Source organism: Eupeodes corollae, chromosome 1 (genome assembly GCF_945859685.1).
Source record: "Eupeodes corollae chromosome 1, idEupCoro1.1, whole genome shotgun sequence".
In the NCBI taxonomy this organism is placed as follows: Eukaryota; Metazoa; Arthropoda; class Insecta; order Diptera; family Syrphidae; genus Eupeodes; species Eupeodes corollae.
The window spans coordinates 112,738,276-112,763,505 of record NC_079147.1 but is presented as its reverse complement, the minus strand read 5'-3'; positions in this window follow the sequence as shown (position 1 = coordinate 112,763,505).

Here is a 25,230-nt window from a genome sequence, read left to right as displayed (position 1 = left end):
TAAAATTTTGAGAAAAATCCAATTGATAATTTTTTTATAAAAAAATAAAAATCTAAAATAACATTACTCAAAGTTGGTAAAAATTGACTTTCGACTCAAATATCTCTCAAAACTTTGGGATATTGGCCTTAAATTACTTTCATCTTTCAAAAAATATTGTTGTCAACATTCAGTTAAATTTTGAAAAAAATCGAATTGACAGTTTTTGTACAAAAAATTAAAAACCTAAACAAAAATTCACATAAGTTGGTAAAAATTGATTTTCGACTCAAATATCTTTTCAAAAATCATAGATATTGGCTTTAAACTACTTGTATCTTTCAATAAATATTGTTGTTGACATTCAGTAAAATTTTGGAAAAAATCGAATTGACAGTTTTTGTACCAAAAATTAAAAACCTAAACAAAAATTCACATAAGTTGGTAAAAATTGATTTTCGACTCAAATATCTTTTCAAAAATCATAGATATTGGCTTTAAACTACTTTTATCTTACAACAAATATTGTTGTTGACATTCAATAAAATTTTGAAAAAATCGAATTGACAGTTTTTGTACAAAAAATTAAAAACCTAAACAAAATTTAAGAAAAGTTGGTAAAAATTTATTTTCGACTCAAATATTTTTTCAAAAATTTGAAATATTGGCTTCAAAGTAATTTTATCTTATAAGAAATATTATTTCAAACATTGGATAAAATTTTGAAAACAATCGAATTGGCAGTTTTTTTACAAAAAATAAAACTCTAAAAAAAACAATACTAAAACTTGGTAAAAATTTACTTTTGACTCAAATAGCTTTTCAAAAATTAAAAATATTGTCTTCCAACTTATTTTATTTCACAGAAAATATTATTTTCGATATTCAGTAATTTTTATATAAAAATCCAACTCCGTTTATTCATTAAAAAAAATCTACAAAAAATAGTACGCAAATTTGAAACAAATTGACACGAGTACTTATAGACAAACTTTTAAGCAAGACAAATCAACGGACGGGATGGGAAGTTATCAGTGTGGGTCGCATCCCAGCCTCTTTTTTACGAATTTGTTTTTAATAAAATGCTTGCATTTTGAACCTAATGAAGGGCAACAGTTTCTTTCAGTCGTTACTAAATTTAAATTTTAAAGTATAGCTTAAACAAAGTTGCACAATATAGCTCCACAAAAGGGTACTACGACGAACAGTAAAACACAAACACACATTATAATTTTCTCCATTTAAATAACAAAAATGGATCAAACGAATCCGTTATACCTACTTGTCTTTTCGAGCAATTAAAATCGTGTTCATCTCAAGTCAAATACGTTGCATAAATACCATTCTTGGATCTTTAATTAAAATCTCGATTTGAAATTTTGTTTTTAGGTTCCGAAAACTTATTTACCCTTCGGTCATTGTTTTGGAAAATCTCAAGCAAAATTAATGAGAAAAGATTTTCGATTATTTTAAAACATTTCGAAATGATAACTTTTACATGAGGTTTATTTATGAAATAAAACGCACATACAAAGGTTTCTGATTTTGTTAACATTTTGATTAGACTTAAGAATTTCTTTTGAAATTCTGTATGGCATTCTCTCAATGCCAAAAGAATACCCATTTACGTACTTACATTACATATTTGTTCAAAACTAACCTTAAATTCCTATAAAAAGCACTTTAATTCTCAAGACAAACATTTCAGCAACAAGAAAAAAAGGAACTTTATATATTAAGGATAAAACATTCAAGTTTATTTACACAATATGCTGTTCGTACGAACGAGTATCCAGATTTGTTTGTACAAATAAATGCTTGTAAGATTCTTAATGAAAATTCGATTTCCAACCTATATAAACGATTCGAACAAAGTGTTTTCCTAAAAATGAATTCCTTAAAATAGCCATTTTCAATCTTCGAGTCGTGCGTCGTATTGGTATCAATATCGGAAAACACAGAGAACATCTTATCCGATTCCTTTTCATTTGCATTTACATCAAAGAACACGAACATATTCTCGTCTTCTTATGATAGGCTAACCCTTTCCGATTTCTCGGTCTTGGGGACTATGGGGGCTTTGGGAAATGGGGCTATTTTGAAGCTGGAGATATGGCAAAAGGACACCTAATCGGAAAAGACAATATCCACGTTTGTTATATGGTATATGAATATATTTGGTTTATATAAGATATCGGAATGTGTATGGCTGGCTATCAATCTTTTGCACGTTCTGTTCGGTGTGTTCATCGTCCTTGTCGTCGATAACGTCTCATCCTTTTTTGGGGACACAACATGAAATGAAATCAGATGGCACACGTGCTTTCAACACTCTGTTCAGTTCTGTTCTGTTGAGTTCTTGTGCTCCATTCCAATCTCAAGTCCCCAAGTGGGAACATAAGAAGCCCTTGTGGAAATATATTCCACTTCGATCTTTGAAAAACAAATAAAATGAACTCGATACTGGTTGTGTGTCTGTTGTGTACCTCAAGAAGAACACCATTTCTCTTGTGAGACATGGTGTGCTGACACTCCCAGAGTTCTAGTCCCTGTGTTGCGTGTCTGCAACAAGCGCCGGATTCACTTGAATTTATTCGATACTATCTAACCAAAAGCAAGAGAGGGTGAAACTTCATGGTAACGGTTGGAGATGGTTTGGTGCGGGTGTGGAGTACTTATACTTACACCAACATGACAGCCCTTAGTCCATAAAATAGGATACAATCGGCTCGGTAGACTCCTGCTGACACATTGAAGATAAGCTTAGACGAGGCTTCTGCTTTCTGCAGGACTTCAGTCACTCAAGTTTTTTTTTGTTTCTTTATACAATATTCTAGTAAAATACTCCTAAAGTACGAGTATGTGTGTTTTTAAATAATAATTATTGTTGGCATCTCGAAGGAGTATGGAACTGTAGAGTAGGTAAGGTACCTTAGAGATGTTTACAACGTTACACAACGCACAAGTGCAAGGACATGCAAGCATGTATATGTACGTAAAAGGAGTGCAAGGCATCTTAAGTTCATTAAGGAAAGGCATTTTATAAAACAGTTTGTTGGAAATAATGAATAGGAAACTATATAAGTTCATTAAGCTCTTGCTCAAATTTGAATGCCTTTTCGAATTAAATTAAAAACGGTATTTAGAGATTTAGGAAGTTCTGGAATAAATTCAATGTATAATTCTCCTACATATGGATATGTACCGACATATTAGAATTTAAGATTTCTTAAAGTCTTACAGTGCAATATTTTGGCCGGGAAGTAAAACGTATCCAACTTTAAGCATAATTTTCATTATTCTTATTGTTATATAGTTTCATATTTATAAGATGTTTTCTTTGAATTATAAGCTGCTGAAGCATACAACCGGTAACATAACAGAACAATATTTTTGCACAGGAATTAGTTGTCCTGAATTCAAAACCACATCAGGGTTTTAACACATGCATCTTTAAAATGCTTAAAACAACCAAAAAGGGGGATGTTAATGTTAAGGATTAGTAAAGCACACTTTAACAATACATTGTATGATGATTTTGAAAAGCCTTTAATCTTTGTTTACTAGATGCAGTTTAAATTGGTTCAGGAAATTCTCATTAGTTATAAGTCTTTATTTGACTTTATAATGTTTTGAGCAAATATTCAAATTAATGCTTTCATGGTTTTGTAAAATACGTTTTGGAGTTATAATTTTAAGTGATGACTGCGAATCTGTACCTCGATTTTTAATATCTGCTCAAATATTAATTTAATTCAAAAAGAAGCTATAGTAAAAGTATTAATACGACAGAACAAGAGCAAAGCTCACTTTTAAACCATTTTGCCTGTTTCTGTTTAAGCATGAATGGTTAAGCATTTCTTTAAGGTTAAAGTAAAACAATGATATCTAGAAACTGATAAAGATATTTCGAAAATTTGATGAAATAATTTAAATATTTCAACTGAACATTAAAGAGAGGGATTATAGATTTGGAAAACCATCACGGGTTTTATTGAAATAAAAACTACTAATAAAGACTTATATACCTACATTTTGTTAATTTAGTTAATTAGTATTGCACTCTCACTAATTGAAATTCAATTGTGTGATGGCTAAAATTAATTTTTAAAATATCAAATTTACCGAATTTCAAAGTACACATAATTCCCGTGTTTGCTTGGCATTCCATTAATAGTATAGTAGAAAATTCCCTACAAAATCAATCGGCAGTAGGTAGATTTATGTATTTTTAAATTGGTACAACTGAACAAAAAAAAACAGAAATAAAAAATTTATTTGTAAAAATCAAAAGTTAAAATTAACTTCAGCAAAAAAAACTAGCTAAAACTAATAAAATGGACAATTTTCAAGAAGAAATGGCAAGAAAACAATTGGCAAATGGCAATTGAGATTTTATAAAAAAAAGTTCATTTAACAATTGCAGCTTTGACATAAAATAAAAACTTCAAGAGGACTTGTTCGTAGGTAGCTTATTCTTATATGGTGCTGAACTATTCAGTTCTTAATTGTATAACACGAATCAAACTATCTCACTTGCATTTCATAAGAAACATCGAAGCACCATTTATATTTTACAATGATTCATGATTCCAAATGCACAACTACTAAACGAACACAGCCATCGAGATACAAATAAGATCCATTCGAGACTCGTATAAATATCAAAAACCCATTCGTTATAAGATTCTACTTTAACTTTTAACGGTAGTATTCATACTGCGGATATTGTTCCTACGTTTGATATCTTCTTGAGCATTGACATACTATGCATGGACTTCTAGTAGCCAACTTCACGATGGTTCCACTATTAACGGACAAAACACTAGCGCAAAGAGGGCTATGCCGAAAAACTGTGTAACATTTATAACACTTGACATTGGAGCTTCTTTCTTTTTTTCTCACATGTTTGTGTATTTCTCCCTTAGCATTATTTTAGTGCTTGCGAACTGTTAACACACAACACAGGCTTATCTGGCAGTGACTAAGGGGGAAAGCGTACAACGAAATCAAAATCTGCCAAGTTTTAATTGTATTTCAGATCGTCAGAAATCAGTCCAACCTTATTATTCAGAACATTTTGTTTCTGTTTGAACATATTCCATATGATGTCTTTGGCTATGAAATATCGACATGTGATCGAACCCTTCCGTCCAATTCTGTGAGCTCTGCTTTCAGCTTATGCTTAGGTCTAAATGATGAAAAATATTCTAAGATTGACAATTTTGTAAACATTACTTTACTTTAAAAACACTTACAATCGGATTCCAATTTAATTTTTCAAAAACATAAAAAAACATGACATCCTTTGTCTTCAACAAATTACACTAGATGTCCAAACTTTCTATGTAAAAAAAAGCTTATCTCAACTAAATAAACACAGATGTCGCTAAATATTTCATAACTTTTTTTTGCCAATGTGCGTAGAGAGGCTAGTGTAGCCTATTCGAAGTGGAACCATTTTTATTAAAATTTTGTATGGAAAATTCTCACCACTAGCAGTCTATGCATAGTATGTCAATGTTCTTGAGGCTCGATGGATGCGTTCGTAGAGTAGTGTGCAACATACCAAAAACACTATACATTTTAAAACTCAAAACTAAATGTGATATTTCGACAGAATTTATTTTTTGAATTTAATATATTATAATGTGCATACTACACATTCATTATTTCTTCTACTCTAATATCGTGTTATAGTAGATTAATTGTAGTAGTTAACACTTGTGTAGAGCATTTAGAATAAGGGGAAACATCTAGTGATTAAGAGGAGAACTAGCTTCCTTAAGCATCGAAAACATTCAGTGCCTACAAGAACCTAGTAGTTCCTCGAACCGATTTTAGGTATATAAATAGGCGTTCGGAAGCAAGCGAAGCGGTTCATTATTGATTGTGAACTGCGGTAAAGTAAAGACTGTGTTTGAAAAGTAATAATTGAAAATAAAGACTTTGTTTGAAAATTTTGTTCGACAAGATTCAATATTGCGACGGCTGGAAACTGAAAATAAATGTCCAAGGTCGGAGACAATTCTGTTCCGGACTACGTTGGCTAGCACCAGGGCCAGAGAAGCCTACGCTCTGACGAAACGGCTGTTTTAAACCAGTCGGCTTGACCCCAGAGTGCAGGTATTTTGCTACATGGCCCTCATACGGCTGATGATCGTTTATGGTTGTTCTGTGTGGTTCAACGTTGCCCCTTCCCAGATGGAGACGTTTCGTGTGTTCGAGTGGCAGTGTTTACGACGTTGTACTGGCTTATATCGAACAGCCGAATCTTCTTACGTGCATCAATATTCCAACCAGGTCCTATACAACGGGCCTCGAATCAACAGAATTGATAATTTCGTGATAAAACTCGTTCGAGGTCACATTGCAAGAGCTACGAGTATGTCTTTGAAAAACAATTAAGTTTTTGGGACCTTCTATCCGAACGACGAGTGGTTTGAGATTTTAAGTCGAAAACAATTGTTTACCAATTTTAGTAGCATTTCTCAAATTTTTACAAATTGGATGCATGAAATTAATTTGAGAGGTCATCACAAAATTTGCGTACTATTTCCTGTAGATTTTATTTTTTTATGACGGACTGTCGGTTTTTTTTATAAAAAAAAAATTACTGAATACCGAAAACAATATTTTCTGTGAAATAAAAAAGTTGGAAGAGAATATTTTTAATTTTGAAAAGCTATTTGAGTCGAAAGTAAATTTTTACCAAGTTTTAGTATTGTATGTTTTTTTGTTAGGTTTTTATTTTTCGTAAAAAACTGTCAATTCGATTTTTCTCAAAATTTGACTGAATATTAAAAACAATATTTTTTAAAAGATAAAAGTTGTGTTAAACATATAACTCAAAGTTTTGGAAATATATTTGAGTCAAAAATCAATTTTACCAACTTGTGTTAAATAAATGTTAAAAAAAACTGTCAATTCGATTTTTCTCAAAAATTTTAATTTTTTCTTTAGGTTTTTTTTTTTTAATAAAAAAAAACTGTCAATTCGATTTTTCTTAAAATTTTACCTGATAGCGAAAACGTTATATTTCGTTGCACAAAATTATTTTGGAGATAAAATCATTTTGTATTCGTAAAATTTTCGAGGTGACAATTTTTTTTTTCAGGGTTTTTGATTTATAAAAAAAAACAGTTAATTGGATTTTTTTTTCAACAAATATATTTGTTTGGTATCACGTTACAATATACAATATAAAATTTAACTCAATTCTCTAGCGTCATAGGTTTGTGAGATATTTAGAGTTAACCAACATTTTCACCTTTTTTTAAACTGCTATGGTTAAAAAAGACTCACACGCAATTTTCTTGGCAGCCCATTCTGCTTCTTTCTGCATTATTATTTGTATTAAACAATTTATATGAAATCGATATCTGGTTCTTGACCTATGGACAATGAAAAAACGTCGTAAACGTACGGACGTACACACGCACGCACAGACATCTTTCTAAAAATCTTTTGTTTCGACTCTAGGTACCTTGAAACGTTGGGATATACAAATTTCAAAAATCGGACCCATTACAATAATTTTCTATGGGAAGTTTAAAAAAAAACAACATATTGAGTTTTTTTAAAGTATGTACAGATTAAACTGGTCATATTCCTTAAACATTTATTTGCCAATATCTCTCATAAAAATGGGTTGAACAACTTGAACTGTCCTTAAAAATGTGACGACTCCCAAAAAACCACAGCTACTATTTCAGAAGTAGAAATTTCACAATTCCTTGGAAACATGTTGTGAAGTATTGTTACAAATCAAGGACGCAACTCTATAGCTTTTTAACATATTTCCCTAAACGAATTCCTATATCGATTAATTATAAAATCCACTCGGAGCAAATACCTATATGTTAAACTCAAATAGGCTTCAAGTATTCTACCTATAATCAAATCAGGGTTATTTTTTTATTGACTATAATAATTAGTTTGACTGTGACCTTATAGATTCATAATAATAATTAAGTAAAATTAATTTTATACGCCATAAATTGTTGAAAACAATTTTCCCCATACTCTAATGTATAAATTTATATGACTTATAAAAGGTATGGTTTTTATTATGTTAATAGAAAGATACATAAAAACGTAACGATTAAATTTCAAGTATAATAACATATATAATAAAACAGAAGTATGTTCAGCCTTTAGTATAGGTATAAAGTTCAAAACGAAACTTCCTTATTTTCATATAATATTTTAGTATTATTACACACTCCTAATTATTAGGAACCAATTTTCATGGTTCAGTGTTTTTCAACAAGTATTTTATTTGTATTTATCGGGATAATAAAACTCAAAGGCAAACAGCAAGAACTCAATCAAATAGTTGCAAAATAATAATAATAAATCCAGGCAAAATCAAATATCCCATATTTCCAGAAACATTATATTGATTTAATAACAAATGAACAACTACTGCAACTAAAGGTAAAAAGTACAACTCTCCACTCACGCTATATGTACGAGTATATACTAAAGTTGTTCATTTTTTAAATAACATCTACAGTTCTACACAGAATAACCACCATGACGCTTTAGTGGGAATAAAATCCCGATGCATCATATATTTAATATAATTTTATTTTATTTTTGTTGTGATTATTTTTGTTGTTTTTGTATTTCTGTTTGTTTTGTTGCATGATGATGATGCACAAGAATTAAGGTCGAGTGCAGCACACATGAGTATGAGTATGAATGTTGTGAGAGCCACAACATTGTTAGTTCGAGTATAAACACACCAAAGTACTCTGTACACAATCGTAATATAATTCAAACCCATTGCAAGGAGCGATTACTTATACAAAGGGACATACAGGATATGCCTCCATGCATATATTTGTCGCTACATCAGAGGCAGCATCCAGCAGCAACAGAGGCCCTCAATCCCCTAGTCCCTAGCCCCAACCCAACAACATCAGTGGCATCAGCATCAGAATCAGCATCAGCAGTTTGAATGATGTCGTGTATATCCTCATTCAAAGTTCACAGAGGGATCTATGTTGGAGAACTGAAGAACTGAAAAACTGAAGAAGTGGGATTCCACTTTTTTCCGTGCTGATTGATGGAGACATTGAGAATCGTAAATATTAAACAGCCGCCACCACCCACCCCGCTTTCACTACTCGTTGTTGTCGTCGTCGTTGTCGTATATAACAGAATCGTCGTAGTCGTCATAAAATTTACAACGATTTTTATCCTTTTTTTCATGCTCGGTTTTTACATATTTGAAGGATCAGTCCGCATTCACAATGTGCGGCAAACCTAAAGAGATATACATAAATATATACATTTATTCGCATTTACACTTTACCAAGACCGGCTTCGCTTAAAGTCGATAAGAAATAGTAGAGGGCGCCAAGTTAATAAACTTGATATTTTTTAACATGTTTTAAATTAATTTTTAGTGACGGAGAGAAGCAGATACAATAGGCTTGAAGTCCAATCAAAACATTTATGCATAGAACTCGACTTTGGTCATACAGCCACCACAGGGGTAGATTCGACGAAATCAATTTTCGAAAACTCTGCCACACATTGACGTTCAAATGGCCTATATTTCTTGTCCAATGTTGGCTCTGAGCTTTTCCAACATCGTCGGCTTGATGGCATAAGCCAATCACTTAACGTTTCCCAAAAAAATGGCATTAAAACGAACGAACAAAAAGGACAATTTCCTGGTCCATTTCATGAGACAACGCACGCTCATCTAATTTACACTTCAATAAATTTATTGTAACGTGCTCTGAGAGGCTTGTGGCATCAGTCTTTTGAAACCACATGTCGTCCATGTTCGTGTCTCTTTCAATTTGGGCTAGTAATTATCGGTAATCATGGTGCCAAAAACGCTGGCCGATTACAGTTACGTGAAAATGTCCAAAAGGCAAATAAATAACGCCAATATTGCCGAAACCATTTAACCAATGGTGAAAACGTTGGATTTACTAAATAAATTGACAGGCAGTTCGATGACTAGTGAAAGGGTGCGTTCATAAATCAAATTCAAATTTGTCGATTCCGCGTTGAAAAATCCTATATCATGTCTTTGAAAACATATGACTTCTTCCTTTTAAAATTTCCATTTATCTCTTCGAATGATTTTCAATTCCAAGGAATTTTTGTTTTTGAAACTAAATCTGCTCCTGGTGTAACACATACCCATCAGGATGATTTAGATTTGGATTTGTATTCGTATTCATTGCATTTTCTAAGCAAACGGATGCTTTTTATCTTCATCTGCAGAGAGTATCGACACTTATCGTTTGAATCGATTTTGGAGATCTATGCAAAGGACGGCCCGATGAGGTTTTCTGTTTTTGTTGTCTTTTTTTGTTTTTTTCTTTTTCAAAAACTTCAGTTTTATTTGCTCAATTGAACAGCTGCAGAATACAGCATTTGGTTGTCAGTTTTGGATGTCATTGCAGAAAGTGGTTTTTAACAAAAATACACAGAATAACAGGATTATGTACTACATCGTTGAAGTTTGTTTAATGAGAATAAATGTTTGTATAGGTAGGGACCCGTAGATTTAAAAAGTTGACGACTAAAAACATTATAACAATTTAAAAAACATTGAGTTTTGCAAATAGTTTGGATTTTAATGAGAGTATAGATAGGTATTTTAATTCTCATAAATTCTATAATCATCAAGACGTTATCGATTAAACTGTTGCTTAACAGTTTTGGACTTGAATAAATATTTGTAAATAACGAGGTTTAAATGTTGTAGCTTTCCACTTGGTTTTGAATCAGTCGAATTGCTTTGCATTATTAATATTTGAGTTTGTATATATAGACCATGGGACTACAGAATATTTGCATTTAAAATATTTACACATGTCGGGCATGTAAATTTCATTGGAATAATGGATGAAATTGGCATCCCTGGGTCACAGACATCCAGAAGCCAACAAGAGTGTAGAGCATAGGAACTCCATGCTACAGACCCAAACATAATAACTAAGGCCTGATACAGTACTTTGGTTTCACAGATCCGATATCCGCAACTGCTGCCTAAGAAGTGTCCACTTCTCTTCTAAGCTTAGCTAACTGGATTCAGGACTTATTCTGGCCTCCTCTTCAAACACATCGATGGTGATTCTTAGCGCGTTTATGTAGGTTTGGCTCAGCGCTGGTTTGACATGCAGTTTGGTTTTTGGAAAAAACACTAGACGCTGCATCCTTTCACCGTTGGATGCCTCCTTGATGTTCAGAAAGCATTTGATAGCGTATGTATTGAAGAAGACCTTATTCATAAACTTGACATGTTTGGCTTTAAAATTGCAGTTATGAAATTTGTTTTTTTTTCTTTCTTCCTTCTTCTGAAGCTGTCCAAATATTAAAGCTCGGTCCGTTTATATATAGCATTCCTGACTTCTGACCAACCTAACCCCGTTAATGTCGAGAACCTTCTGTACGCCGATATGATTTCCTAATCTACTGCTCCACAGTTTCACCACATAAAGCCGTGAGGAAAGTAGTAGTAAACATCCGCCTGTTCTTTGATTTTAACCATGAGTGGAGTATTCAAATCAATGCTGCAAAGTCGGAACTCATTTGCTTTAGAAGATCGTCAACTGTCGTCCGTTGAGGATTCTAAGGAGCGAAAAACTGCATAAACTTTAAATTGAAACTTTCAGACGGATCGTCAATGTTGGCTAAGAGCACCGTCCAGAAAGTTCTCAATATAGACAGCTGGGCCTTTTGTTGTGTCCATCCAATTATGAAGAAGAGTAATGGACTAGGTCAACAGACCAAGATACTGATGTACAAGCAACTGATGCTAATAGTCATTAGTTACAGCTTTCCCGTTTGGAATTCCGTCTCAGAAAACGGCCATGAAATTTCCTAAGGCCTTTGAAGGAAGATACTAAAAAACCGGCCTGGACTTTTTTTCTACAGGAAGCGTCAAAAACACAACAAAAACGACCTATTATTATGAAGCGAGAATATTTACACTGGCTAAGTACCTATTACTTTCGCTAGCCACTCGAACCAACTTATTATAGAAGAATGACAACCCAACAAGAAAAACAACCCACAGCCCAGGTACCTATGCGTTATGGACATTATGGGTTAAAACATAATAGAAATCAGATGCCGTTTCATTCTAAGAGCGACGCAGTCAAGACTGCCAACAACCCTCAAACCAATCAACGAACCGACTGTACAAGCTTTATTGCGGATAAGATTTTAAGCAACGTATCCATCCAAACCGACGATTTACTTTTATCTGATGAAACGTCACTTGAACCAAATTTTGAAAAAATGCAAAGAGAAATTAAAGAATTTAAAAAAAAATAGGTGGCGCAACAGTCCGTAGAGAACCAGGGCCTACTGACTTACAACTCTCAACCATTCCTGTGTGTCAATTCCTGACCGCTCCGGCCAATTACGGTTTCTGATAGATTCCGGAGCAGAGATCTCCATGCTACGGTTATTAGATGCAGTGAATGGTTCTCCAGTCCGAATGTTCTGCTGAAAGAGGAAACATGGGGGTGGAGACCTTGTGGGGACTACCGTCGGATAAATGCATCCACAGTGCCTCACAATTACACTACTCCACCAATTCAAGATTTCGCAAGTGGCCTTGACGGCAAGAAAATATTTTCCATTATTGATTTAGTTCGTGTCTTTAGGTCTCCATCCCCAACTCGTCACTGACTCTCATTTGTGACACATAGACCAACAAGTTACGAACTTTCATAACATTTACTTTTCGTTGAGATGTTTTCAATAGTATTCATAACTTGACTAAACAATTTCTTTGGCCCTTAATGAACAAAATGTGTAAAGAATGGCATATTCCTGTCCAGATTAAAAGAAATCAAAAAATTAAATAGTCATGGCAAAAATAAAATGGTGCTCAAAGGAAAAAAGAAGTCTGATCTTTAAAATGAAGTCAAAAGGGCGGACGGTAACAGACATTTCTAAGTTGTTAGAATGCTCCAGGAAGCTGGTTTATAATGCCCTTTGTCATTTCAAAAAGTTTAGAGTGATTGAAAGCGCTAAACAAAATTTCCGGACCAGAGAGACAACTACAAATGAAGATAGAATTATTTATGGGTTATCGACCAAGGATCAGTTTAAAACCTCCAGTGCCATTCGAAGCGAAATTTCAACGAACTATGGAGTAAATGTTTCCTAAAAGACCATAAGACGCCCGCCGATTAAATGAAACAAATCTACGTGCGTGCGTTGCTCAGAGAAAACCGCTTGTATCAAACAAAAATTTAAAGTCTAGGTTACAGTTTGCCGAAGCCCACCTAGACAAACCAATTAGTTTTTGGAAAAACGTGTTCTGGAGCGATGAATCCAAATTTTGCCGGTTCGGATGGGAAAAAATATGTATGGCGTCCAAAAAACAGGGAATATGATCCAAGGTACACCATTATGACAGTGAAACACGGTGGAGGCAACGTTATGACCTTGGCTGCTTTTTTATGGCACAGCGTTGGCCCCATCGTAAAAATTGACACCAAAATGGCGCTTCATGCACGACAACGATCCTAAACACACTTCAAATTTAGTGAAGTGTGCCTTCAAAGTTAGTGAAATGTGACTAAGAGGTGAATAAAATCGACGTTTTGAAGTGGCCAGCGCAATCACCTGATCTTTACCCGATCAAGAATTTGTGGAATGATGTTGAACATCACATTGAGCAAAAAAAACCAATTAAACACAATTGTGGCAGGAGATTCAAAATGCTTGGTATGCAATTCCAAAGTCACGATGTGAGGCTTTGTTTAAAAGTTTGCTAAGAAGAATTGCTTTTGTACTGCAAAATAAAGGGTTCCCTACCAAATACCAAGAAAAACTTAGAATTGATAACGATAAATAACATTTTATCAAGAAACTGTTGAATGTGCTAAATTCGTGCCCACGCGAAAAATTGATTTTTCTACATTCCATACTTTTTTCTTCTTACAGATGTTAAAAATATTTGATGAAGTACTATGAAAACATAGTGCTATGTATATGTAATGTAAATAAAATATAACTAATTTCAACATAAGAAAACAAATTGAAAATTAAATGGTTTTTATTTTCTTTAACAAGTGTGCTAAATTTTTGTTCTTAAATTGAGAAGAAATATATCTCAAACTTGTAAATTCTGTGCATTTTAGCCTCCATAGTTTTAATTTTCAACATCTTCTATTAAAATTGTTAGTTCTTTATAACATCTCTCTTAAAACTATAAAAGCTTTGCGAAAGTTTTGAAGAACCATTGCAATTAAAATGAACACGAATTGCAGAATTTTTAGAAACATATTGTTTTTTGTTAAAATTGAGTATCTAGAACATAGGTTGATACTTCCAAATAATTTTCCTTTATTTTTTTCTATAAAAGGTTTATGAACACAAAAGATATCTAGATCGTACACGACCACAACTTTAAGAGAACTTTCGGCATTTCAGGCTGTATTATTTTTGACATGCAAACATTTTAATATGAGTTTATCACATGCATAAAAACCAATAACCTTTTAAAACTATGTGATCAGAGTAGCATTAGGTCATACGAATGTGAAAGTCTACAAAAGGATATTTCACGCGAAAAAATAACAAGGTTTACGAGTATATTGAGGTGGATTCGACCTATGTACTTTCTACATATTTTCCCTTAAATAAAGCAACAACGAAAATAACACGTTGCATTTCATGGTACACCAAACTGTATTGTCCCCAGTCGAAGCCGTCAACATCATGCAAAAGGATAAGGCAACACAATGAAAATGCTCTGGGATTATACCGTCAATAGTTATACACCCATAGAAACATCATCACTCCACTGTTGTTGTACAGTGCATTCGAATTTCCAACTGAGTGCCGATGAAGCATTCCGCATATGCATTGTCAGGACGCATGAAATTATGAATCAGCAACCAAAACAATGGTCATGCCTTATGCCATCAGCAACGGTGCCACTGTCACGCTTATTTTCAGAGAACGAACAGTACAGAGTACATATCGGGCAGCGAGTAGCGAGGACCGACTTTGTGTTTATGTTTGTGTGTCGTGCCTCAGGCCGAAAGGACTTTTCACAAAAATAAAGTGCTTGTTAAAAATTAAAATCCAGTGGGAAAGGCATCCTCCTTTCGCAGAAATGATTGTAATTCAATTTTTTATTTTTCCACAAATTCGAATGGTCAGCTTTCGCAGTTCCACTATTCGTTAGGTACCGTACCAATATACAACACAAACACCTTACCTATACCGCTATCGTCGTGTCGGTCGCGTCGTCGGTTGCACTCCTAGTTTGCTTACCTACCGACTCCGACACGAAACACGACACAGCAAATCGATTCGTGTCAGACTATGATATTCGCTTGGCTTGAGATGATGTCATGGTTGGATCGATTCTAGTTTTGGTAGGAGTTCAATTTTAAAAGAATCCAGCAATGCATGAATAATGTCCTCATGGAAAAAAAAAAACCCTTTTTGAAAGTCAAAACATTTTCGCTGAGAGCTAAGATTCTCCCTCCCGACTTAAGGGTTGGTATTGCAATGATGTTGATGGATCGACATTTTACATACGATAGGATACATTTCTAATATGGAAATAATAGTTTCTTTTTAATGGGAGAGGTGTGGATTCATAAGACTTAGCAGTTAAACATTTTCAGAAACTTTTGGCATGAATATGGGTTGGTCTAGCTAAATATATGCATATTTTTGTATTATGCATGGTATAATGTTGCATAAGAGTTACATTAAAGTTTCTGTATTTCTTGAATTTGAAGTAAACTTTAAGGTTTGAGGTAGGGATATGTTTGACATCGTTAAGTACAGCCAACGTCACTAAACCATCATTTTTGCCCTTGGTAAGCGATTCAATTAGTGCTAAGTTCATCAAAGTCTTTATGGAATGCCCTCCCCAAGCTTAACATTCTAGAACTGGCCAGGGCAGGACAGTTACAAAGAAAGTCTACACAGCTACAGTAAGACCAGAGGACAAATACAAAAAAAAATGTATGCACTGATGCAGGTCTAGCACATGTTGATTAACTGTTATTCAATATTTTGTTGTTGTTTGCGTTTTTTATGGAAAGGTTAGCGGAATTGTTTAGAGCATATGTGTATGTGATTTAGCTCGAACTGGTTTAGCTGGTGAAATAAAAGTTATCGATTACAATTTTTGTTTGCAATTATTATAAATAATGGAATCGTTAAGAATAGGTATGACTAGTTAAATTTAATCATTTAAGTAATTTGTGCTTTTAGGGAAAATAATAAAAAACACCTATTATCAAGGAATTTTTTCACTTAAGTTAGGCTTTTGAAAAAATTTTTACAAAGTTTTAAAAAACTTTGCAGAAAAGCAACGTTTTCATGCTACTTTTTGCTAACCTTTAAAAAATTCAACTTTTTGTAGGTCAAAGTCCAACCATTAAAAGTCAATAAATGTATGAAAAATTGATTTCTTTCGACAAAAAATCGAGAAATGAAAATATTTTCACTTCAATTTTGACCGAATTAATGGTAAATAATTGTCCCGCTACAATAAAAAATAATTTATGGTCCAAAATTAAAAACTGATGCACACTTGGAACGGAAATGGAAGCAATGTTCAAGCAATCATACTCTTTTCAAGAATCGATACGAGGCTTGGCTTAATAATAATTTGAAATTTCCTGTGAGTACATCGTCCAATGATGGACCACAAACTAGTTGGGGCAGACCCCAAACTCCATTATTAGATGCGCCGAAAAAAAGAAGTTTCGATAAACACTGCCTCTGTTGATCTTCAGGAACTTCCCGAAAAAAACTGTTGAAAGTATTGCCGATATTTTTGAAGTAAAAATGACGGCACCCCATTCCATTCTCATATGTAAATGGTGCTTTGACGGGAGTTCCGGCCATAGCCAATATATACAAGTTTTTTCCGATTCGAAAAACACGGATGAATATCTTTTTTTAATAGCATTATAAGTTTTAAAATTGGTTCAAGAAAGTGCCGGGGTTGAGTTATCGAAAAATCTTCGATGTTCTTCTACTATGTTTTTTCGTCCGATTAAGTTCATATTCATTAAGGAATGCCCAGAACTTTTAAGAAAGGAGGAAATCAAAATGAAATCTCAGATCGGTAAATTTGCTTATGATCAGTTTTTCAGTAGTAAAAATATTTGATTTTTTTCCTTTTTAAAGAACAACTCACTCCCAAGACCATAACCAAAAACGGCTATAGTTTAAATATTTCATTTAAGTTGATATTTATAATTGTTGATGGGAGCACATGTAACATTTTATAAAACACCATGGTGCATCAAAATATTTTCTTTGTCGATCAACTCCTAAGAAAATGAATTTGGTGCAAGTGCAAGAAAAACCAGTAATTGAAGAAAACTTCCGATTTGGTTTATCCACTCTTCATTCATGGATAAAATGTTTCGAATAAATAAAATAATTAGGTGACGCAACAAACAAACATGAAGAACCAGGGCCTAGTGAATTACAACTCTCAACCATTCCTGTGTGCCAGTAATTGCAGGGCTGGAGGGGACCTACAGTTGATATGCCGAATCCGAACAGCTAATTTAAGAAAGCACTTTTTCATGACAAGAATTACTCTTGGAGAATATATCCATTCCTCGCAAGAAGCAGTACCCGTTAATAAAACGTTAGGTGGCACGGGCAAGGATCGAACCCAAGACCTCTCACATGACAGACCAACACACTAACCATCATGCCACGGGTACTACTAAATGTTGCAAATGCGTACAGACTTCCATTTAAACCATGGTGGGTTGGAAAAGACTCCGAAAAGAAGAAAGTGTTTAAAACACAATTGGGTCTTAATATCGATAAGCTTAATCCTGGTTTTGGTTCGACAAATGATGGCAATGAAGCAAGGAGATTTTTCAAGAACTCACAGTTAAAGGCGGAAATTACAGGAATTGATGAACGACTTATATACAAACTTTTAATAGTCTTGAGAGTTTTGGCTTGAAGACTTACTATTGATATAAGTCAATTCTCTGTATTACTCGCTGAAGTAAGGGAATTATATTTAAAACTTTACAGTTGGCACGACATGCCAATAAGTGTGCTTAACTTTTATTTCATCTGACTCGGATTCTTAAATAATTATAATTTAAATAAATACACATATACATATGTACATACATATATGTTTGAAAATTTTTTGTTTTGTTTTTATTTTTCCTGTCTTTTGTTTTTGTTTTAAAGTTTTTAAAAATATTTTTTGAACAATGTATGTTGTAACAAAGTCTTTAAAAGTGGGTGTCAGTAGGTGGACCTGACTTTTATTGTGCTTCTAAACTTAGCTACAAAATTAAATCCCTAATTTTCAATCAAATTGTTTTAATCGATCTTGAGATATAATCGATAGTCAAATATGGGCGTGGTAGGGGGCTTAAATATGGCGTAAATTTTGGAGAAACTCATTAATTATTGCATTTAAAACAATGTTGCTACTAAAAATCAACTTAACTACGGAAAATAGAATTTTGTCCACTTTCCTTATACGATCGACGCACTGTGTGTCAGTGCAAATAGTCGTGTTTATACTTTAGTTTAAGTTTGATTTGAGTATTTTGCATGCTTCTCTAAGAGACATTTAAGGACTCAGAGGATTCCCATCAGTTAAGATTGTATCTAAAGTGGTATCTAAGAGTTTTGTAACCATGCCATTGTCGCAATCCTTTCTGGCAGGAAGATGACTTTAAAATCTTTACTGAAGTTCAAGGCAGTAGTCCGTTCTCGTCGAAAAAATATCGTCTGGAATTAATTCGCTAGTGTTGCCATGTCAATGGGGTCTGGAAAACCAACAGTTTGATTGCTTAAGCCTTACAGAGTAACATTTAAGGTATTCTGTTGGGCAGGACTGAAGGGCCCTTTGAACCTTCATAAGTTTTGATATTGTATTAATCACTGACCACCATGCAATCGACCCATAAGACAAAATAGGACGTACAACGGCTTTGTACTTCCACAAAATCATCTTCGATTTGAAGGTGCATCAAAATTTAAAGAACACATCATAAATATATCCATGAATATTTTCTTTATAATTTTATTTCAAAACTGTTTTGATATTTTGTCAAATTAAAGTCCATATTAAATTTGTTTAGAAGTCTGTTGAGAAACAAGGACTTTTTTCTTTTTACTTTATTTTCCTTATATTCTGGTTTCTTGAAATCTTTAAACTTGAATTAACTTGAACTCTAACATCCAGCACGTGGACTGAGGCGAATATATTTATTAAAACTTCTTTAATTGACCTTTGTTGCAAATTGAATACAATTATGTTTTTCTTGTTGAGGTGTTCATAAAGGAAGTCATATAAAAGCAAAAACGACGTGCATACGTTTATTAAATTGCATTTGCCTTGCGGGCTTTTTCAACATTTCAAACTTTAACACAGAAAGTTTCCGGAGTGTAAGACTCCCACACCCAATATCTGAGCATAATATTTCATACTTAAATACATTTATTTAATGTTTAAGTATCAAAACAAAATATGTATTTAGTTTTATTTGATTATTAAACAATCAGCTGTTGTGCTAACTCCGTATCAACTAGTATGACTCTTTCAGCATAAAATCTAAAAAGTATCTTGGCATGTTTTGAAAAAAAAAATAAAACATTTAGGATACGAATATTCAAATCTTATTTTTCATTCCGGTTTTCTACGTTGCTTAGCATAAGACCTATCTTTGAGTTCTCGGTGCCTCGTTGTAATCTTTTCAATTACTGTAAACTGAACCAACTAAGTTGTTCAATTAAACGGAAATACATAGTCATTAACTGTAATATTTGTTTGTTATTTTACAAAAAGTTAGTATAAAACATATAGTACTATCATCGTGGGCTTTTACTGGGATGGCACGGGAGCACTACCTTTGACCGCAGACCAAAATTACTTTTAACGAAATCTCGCAAATTTGAAAAAATTTCGCATAACGAAATCTCGCATTCTTAAAATAACTTATTTTCAAATCTCGCATTTTTAAAATCTCGAAACACAAAATCACTCATTTTTTCCGAAAATCTCGCTAGTGTCAAAAAATCTTACACTATCGAAATCTCGCATTACAAAATCCCGCAGTGCAAAACCTTGCACATTAGAAAAAGTCAACCAGTGATTAATGTTTATATAGCAATTAAACTATTTTTGCATTTATTTAACAGAAAATTAAACGATACTGTTTTTTATCACGAACAACAAAAATTTTGTTTAACCAAATTAAATGAAAAAACTGTACAATTCAAATAGGTAGGTTAATATATTCCCAAGCCTAGGAAAGATATAGATTTCGATAAACTATAATCCTGAAATTTAAAATCTCGCTTTTAAAATAAAATATTGATTTCAAATTTCGAGATTTTAATCTGCTAGATTTTAAAATTGCGGGATTTGCAGAAGCGAGATTTTGTAATTGCGAGATTCTAAAAAACAAGATTTTAGTCTGCGAGATTTTAGTTTGCGAGATTTTGTGAACAAGATTTTAATCTGCGGTCTTTCTTCATAACTTGGCTAAAAATTAATTTGACTGCAGTCTCTTTGACCTAATAAAAAGAATAATTTAGAGTTGCCCTACCAAAACCTGATATAACCCAGCTCTGCCTGCATTTAAAGTGTTAAGTCTTTTGCAAGTGAAGAAAATGTTTCCCATATGTAATTCAGTTGCTTTTATGCATTAAATGAAAGGTTATTAAATCATCTGTCAAATAGCTTAGATTAGGTTAGGTTAAAGTGACTGCCAATATAGAATCCACACACTTAGGCTAAAAGAAAGGGCCCATTGTACTACATGAATCTAGAGAATTACTTCTTACTAGTTGAACTATTTTGAGCTTTTTATAAAGCGAAGAAGATATTCGATATCCTTATTAGCTAGTTGTAAAGGTAGTCTCCCAGATGAAGTCTGCGTCTTAGTGAAAGAGCAAGGCAAGTACAGAAAAGGTGAGAGATTGTTTCCTCTTGTTCCCCATCCATACAGCTCCTGCAGAAGTCATTTGAGGCTACTAAAGTCGTATTGCGTGTCTGCATATAAGATCGTGTCCCGTAAGGACACCTATTAGGGAGCTGATATGAAGTGTGCTTTGAGATAACAAGCGTTTAGAGCGTTTTCGGTCCAGTGAAGGGCATATGAGTTTTGTGGCTTCTCACGTTGGTAAATTGTGTCACCTAGAGTTTGTTATCGTAAGAGCTGTTTCTTTTAGCGGTAGTTTAAATGTGATGTAGCTAACAGTATACCTAACTTCTCCCTTTCAGTTGAAATTGCTATGACGGTTTCATCTTTAGCGAGTTCATCAGCTCTACAATTTCCTGTGATGTCTGTGTGACCCGGCACCGAACAGAGATGAATGTTTAATTGCTGCGCCACCTCCATAAGAGACGATCGACAATCGAGGGCCGTTTGAGATTTGGCTGAGACACCGTCAAGAGATTTAATAGCAATTTGACTGTCAGAGAAGATGCGGATATCAGAAGTTGATATCACGTTTTCTCTTAGCCAGGAGAGGACCTCTTTGGTCGCTAAAATGTCTGCTTGGAAGACGCTACAATGATTAGGAAGGCGGAATGAGATGCTTAGATTAAGCTTTTCTGAGTACACACCAGTACCAACTCCCTCATTTGTCTTGGATCCATCTGTATAAAAAATGAATGCTTTTGTCATCAAGGATGGATATCTGGAAGTGTTGGACTCTGCTTAGTTTGTTGTAGTATGTGACTTTCTCCAGTGCATTTTTTGTCTTAAATCAAACCAATATATTTGGCTTCCGTGTAAAAAGGACGAGGTCTGTTTTTTGAGGATTAATACTAAGTCCCCAGTGATCAGTTCATCTAGTGAGCATTTTGGAGGAAGTTTCTCAGTGAATTAGGATGTTTTCCTATGACGGCGATAGCAACATCATCGGCATACGCAATCACTCTGTAGCCTTCCCTCTCAATTGATATTAGCAGTTCGTTAACCACTATGTTCCACAGGAGAGGGGGCAGAATAATACCTTGCGGAGTCTCACTACCGACAGACCTTTTCGTACAAAAATCCCCTATCATAATCAATTAACTCACAGAGTGGGCCTTCTACGTTTAGGGTCGTCAAATAGCTTAGGCTTTACCAAAAAATTAGCTAACCTAGAGTTGATTGTATTTTTGGTATGAACACTTGAGTAAGTATAAAAAATTGATTGTGTTATTGATTCAGTTTTTGTTTAAAATGAAAGAACATCCAAATATCCGCAAAGATTTGCTTAACCGAAAGTTGGCTTAAACCAAGGTTTGCCTGCATTTGCATGAAAAACTTAAAAAGAAAGACAAACAATTATAGTGATCGACTCCAATATGATGCCCCCATGTTGGATATCGCTCCAAGAAAAAAAATGTAAGCACGGTTTTTTTAAGCTCTATGTGCTCTTCATACAATAAATGCATGCTGCGTTAATTTTAGACCGAAAGATTGTGGTTGGATTTTTCATGGCCATTTAAAACTTACCTGGTTCGAAATGAACGCAACACCTTTAGAATTAAGTGACATTATCTCTGCATCCAATGAAATAGCAAATAATGTCGTAGAATTAGTTCAAATACTTTTGACGATTTAGAGTTGGAATAGAACAAAATATAAATAATAAATAAATATGTATGTACTCGTATAAACATATATAAAACTGAAATTAAGCAAAGAGGAAACCTATGTTACGGTTTGTAACATAGCGAAACTTCTTATCCAATTTGCATGTACTTTTTTTAATGAAAGAGGATATCACGGACCAGGTTTTTGGCATAAATAAGGTCCGATAATGTTAATCAATAATTTATTATATATACATATAAAATCGAAATATCAATGACACACTTTTCTCACGTTTCGATAGGAAATATTAATACCAAGTGCAATTTCCGTCGTGCATTTAAATAGCCTAAAGGATCTCTGCTGATCAGGAGGCCAAGTTTTCTTGTCAGAAATTGCCGAATCCATTAAAATGTCTTTTGGATCATTCTCATCGAGATTCCAAACATTTTCTTGATATGATTCGTGTTTACAATTCCACTTTCCAAATGACGTCATTCGGGCCAATGAAAACAGATATGGAGATTTTATGCCTGCATTTAAAGTTCAGGGTCAAGTCTATCTCTTTTTCCGAACAACCCTGACTAAACGAAATGTTTGCAAATATATTTCATAGGTGATTCAGTGAGCGAAATACAATGGCGAATGTCGATAGCCCCAAATACTTACAGAGAATTCTTATACGACTTGCAATATTTATTACATTGTCACAATCCTTACAAGCGCAGCTTCAAGAGTGCTTTTAAAACAATGTCATAAAAAATAGAAAATTTTCAAGTCATTTTCAGAGCCACAGACAAAACACAGAGGTCGTTATAATGCACCTCAAATTGATGATGTAGCCGTATTAACTGTTGGACAAGAATTTACAAAAAGGGATATCGTTTTGCGAGCACGATATAACAATGTAAAACGTGTAAGTGAAATACACCGGTCTTACGATGCACTGCAGTATCCTTTGATATTTAGTCATGGTGAAGACGGTTATTTAATTAACGTACTACAAGTTCATCCAATAACAAGCGTTCGCCAAAAAAAAACTTGTGTCAGCAGTGGGTTTTTACTCTTACAGGCTTGAAGTCAGAGAAATTTAATAACCAAAAATAAAATATTTAGTGAAACAAGTTGTATATATGTATATATGTATGTATACAACCGAGAGGCAAAAAAGAGGCTTACCTGATGTTCATCTTTTAGTTTGCCGTCGGGGTGACTTCTGGCTACGTAAAAAATAGCTTTAGTTGCGAAGCACCAACAAGCCTTGGATACGGACGGATTCACTGTTGACAACCCACGCAAACGAAATAAGGACAACGAACTTCGGATATGTACGTGGAATGTTAGGTCCCTTAATAGACCACGTGCAGCCAAACAATTAGCGAAAGCCCTAAACTGCTGCAAGGCAGATATTACCACCATTCAAGAAGTGCGATGTTTGCGTAAAAGCAAACTAAAAGACTGCAATATATACTACGGCCTCTGAAGTGCTGCACGCAGCTAAACAAGACGCATACAAAACAGCGCTGCACGAAAGGACTAGAGCTGCTCGCGAGCTCTACGAGCAGAAGAGGAGAGAGGAACACCGGCTTCTTAGACGGAAAAGAAAAGAGCATGAGAAGCGCGCTATCGAGGAGATAGAGGGATGTCACAACAGGAATGAGGTTCGTAAATTTTACCAAAAGGTTAAAAAACCTCCCAAGGGTACCATCCACGAACCGAAGCCTGTAAAGACGATCAGGGGCTGTAAGGGAGATAGAACCAATCAACCTACGCAACGCAGATCAACAATTCCGCCTACCCGACCTTGACGAAGTGAAGATATCTAAACTTATGTCAAACAAAGCTGCTGGAGCTGACGGCATCGCTGCCGAACTATTCAAAGCAGCAGGCGATGATTTGGTACGGAGCATGCACCAACTCATCTGCAAAATATGGTCGGAAGACAGCATGCCCAATGAGTGGAATCTCAGCTTAGTGTGCTCGATACATAAGAAAGGATACCCTCTAAACTGCGCCAACTACAGAGCCATCAGTCTCCTTAACATTGCGTATAAGATCCTCTCTGCTGTGTTATGTGAACGTCTGAAGCCATTCATCAACAACCTGATTGGTCCTTATCAGTGTGGCTTCAGACCAGGAAAATCCACTATCGACCAAATATTCACACTACGGAAGATCTTGGAAAAAAACCCAGGAGCTTCAAATCGATACCCACCATCTATTTTTCGATTTTAAAGCCGCGTATGACAGCATATATAGAGAAGAGCTCTACCGAGTAATGTCTAGTTTTGGCATCCCTGTCAAACTTATCCGTTTGTGCAGAATGACGATGGAGAATGCACGCTTCTCTATCAAAGTCGGAAAAGATCTTACCGATGCATGTCAAAAAAGGTTTTAGACAAGGCGACGCACTGTCATGCGACTTCTTCAACATCGTTCTGGAAAGAATTATGCAAATCTTCCAAAGGTCCATCCAATTACTCGGATAAGCAGATGATATTGACATAATTGGAAAATCAAAGCGTGATGTCAGTTAAGCGTTTTTGAGCTTTGCGACGGAAGCGAAGAAGATGGGTTAAGTGGTTAATTAGGGCAAAAGCCAAGTATATGCTGTCATCAAAAAAGAACACTGAACAACGACATCTTGGACAAATCGTCACCATGGACAGCTTCAACTTTGAGGTAGTTAAGGACTTTG